General features: G+C 63.1%; 1 protein-coding gene across 2 annotated transcripts in view; it reads left to right on the top strand.

Moving 5' to 3' along the window:
- The first annotated feature begins 628 nt into the window (after positions 1-628).
- NTF4 (neurotrophin 4) overlaps positions 629-2,338 on the top strand; it is a 3,425-nt gene continuing 1,715 nt past the window's right edge. Inside the window, exons 1-2 of one of the 2 annotated variants that reach the window (XM_017500517.2) lie at positions 629-773; positions 1,645-1,768. The gene's annotated coding sequence lies outside the window, so the exon portion shown is untranslated. Of the gene's footprint in view, positions 774-883; positions 1,252-1,644; positions 1,769-2,338 lie in introns of those variants that run through there. The other variant, XM_037728482.1, reaches the window with a different exon arrangement.

The raw sequence follows: 2,338 nt of genomic DNA, 5'->3' as shown, positions 1-2,338 counted from the left end.
TGTCTCCCCGGGCCTGGGGCCTTATCACTGCCCAAGCCCAGCTGGTTAATGTCTAGCGTGGAGCTCCTGGGAAGTAGTGGGGAGAGCAGAGGGTGGGAATCTGCCCCGGGATTGACACGCAATTGGCAAAAGGCGGCAAAGGAATCTCAGGCCCAGACTCCTGGGGCTAATGGAGGAGGAGGCTTGGGGCTGGACTCCAGAGTCTGAGACGGGGCGGGGTTGGGAGTTGGTGGGGGGAACTGTGGGCTCAGTACTCAGGCTCCTGGGGCCGGGGAGAGAAGTGGCTGGGGTCGCAAGTCCCGGGTCTGAGGGAGGAGGGGCTGCGGGTCTGGACTCCTGAGTTTGAGGGAGGAGGGGCTGGGGACCTGGGCTCCTAGGTCTGAGGGAGGAGGGGCTGGGGGTCTGGGCTCCTGGGTCTGAGGGAGGAGGGGCTGGGGGCCTGGACTCCTGGGTCTGAGGGAGGAGGGGCTGGGGGCCTGGACTCCTGGATCTGAGGGGGGACGCGGCTGGAGGATGGGACTCCTGGGACCGAGGCGGGCGGGCTGAGCGAGCCAGGCCTGGCTTCCAAGGTCCCGGCACGCGTGTGCAAGGCAGGATCCCCCGGCCCCTCCTCCGCCGTCGGGCGCCGCCCCGCCCCCGCCCCCGACCCGGGCCCTGCCGAGCGAGAGCGGAGAGGAGCCGGCGGGCCAGCGGGCGTCCCTGCAGCCAGCGAGCAGGAGGAGGAGCTGCTGCCGAGCCGAGGGCAGCCGGGGGAGCCGAGGAGGGCGCCCCAGGTAAGAGCTCCGCGCCTCCTCCCGCGGGATTCCGGCGTCCAGGTCGCCCTGCCCTCGGGTGGGGAGGGACGGGGGCGGGGCCGACGGGGGCGGGGCTTGGCGGAGGAAACTGAGGCAGGAGGGGAAGTGTCCCAGAGATGCAGCCGGCTTCCCCCAAGGGGTCTCAGGAGTCCAGACCCCCAACCCAAATCTGGAGGATGAAGAACTCGGAGTCCGCATTTCCTAGTACCCGAGAAGGAGAAGCCTGAATTCCAGAACTCCTGGGTCTGAGTGGAGGGCGCTGGGAGCCTGGACTCCTCCTGGGTCTGAGGGAAGAGGGCGCTGGGGACCTGAACTCCTGGGTCTGAAGGTGGAGGCCCGGGATCTGCACTCCTGAGTCTGAGGGAGAAGGCGGTCCTGCTTGGGTCAGCCTGCGCGCCTTTCACTCCCCACCCTTCCCCTTTCCCTACCGAGGAGCCAGGGCAGGCAGCCACTCCAGGTATGTGCAGAAGTCTTGGGCGGGCCCTGGCCTGTCCTGTGAGGAGGGAACATTCCAGGAAGCAGCTTGGGGACCCAGGGCTTCTTGAGTGTGGGCCCTCAGGGACCCGGGTGTCCAGGACAGTTCCGCCCCATCTGGGAGATGAATGGGCTGGAGGGAATGTAATGTCTTCTAGCTTCCTTCATCCACTGCCTCTCCCCTCCCCTCCCTCCATCTGCTTCCCATCCCAGCCAGGAGCCATCACCTGGTTAGAAAAGGGGCCTCTGGAAAGGGGGCGGGGCCTTGACTCTTGGGTACCCTGCGCTTGAAAAGGAATTCTGGGAAGAGGCTTTTCAGGGATCCCGCCCCTTCCCCACCTGCCTCTATAACCTGTCTGTTCTTTTCTTCTCCTAGGTGGTTGCCCCCTCCCTCTCCTGAGATGTCAGGAAGGAGGGGGCCACCGGTGTCCTCCACAGGGGCCCCCCGGAGTCTGGGGGCTCCCAGCCCCACAGCTTGGAGGTGGAGGAGGTGTTGACAGGTCTGGTCACCATGGCTGTTTCCCAGTCTTCTACACAGCACCCTTTCCCAGAGCCACAGGCTTCCAGAATGATGCAGAGAAACTGCAATGTCCATGCCTCTACCCGGCTCTGACCCAGTGCCAGGTCAATTTCACACACAGGGAAACTGAAGCCTGCCTCAGGTGGGCAGGATTTTACCTTCTTAGTAGCAGTTTTGAGGTAAACTGGGGTCTTCCTAGGATTCCAGATTGTGGCCTTTCTCAACATTTTGTAATGTGTCCAAGACGTGGCAGCTTCAGTCTGTAGTCCCAGCTACTCAGGAGCCGCAGCAGCAGGATTGCTTGAGCCCAGGAGTTCAAGTCCAGCGGGGAAACATAAAGAGGCCTCATCTTAAAAAAATTTGTTTGGAGGCCGGGCGCGGTGGCTCAAGCCTGTAATCCCAGCACTTTGGGAGGCCGAGGCGGGTGGATCACCAGGTCAAGAGATCGAGACCATCCTGGTCAACACGGTGAAACCCCGTCTCTACTAAAAATACAAAAAATTAGCTGGGCATGGTGGCGCGTGCCTGTAATCCCAGCTACTCAGGAGGC

The sequence above is a fragment of the Cebus imitator genome, unplaced genomic scaffold (assembly GCF_001604975.1).
Source record: "Cebus imitator isolate Cc_AM_T3 unplaced genomic scaffold, Cebus_imitator-1.0 Scaffold266, whole genome shotgun sequence".
NCBI lineage: Eukaryota > Metazoa > Chordata > Mammalia > Primates > Cebidae > Cebus > Cebus imitator.
The sequence above is the reverse complement of the archived record's forward strand: the minus strand, read 5'-3'. Positions and strand labels throughout refer to the sequence as shown.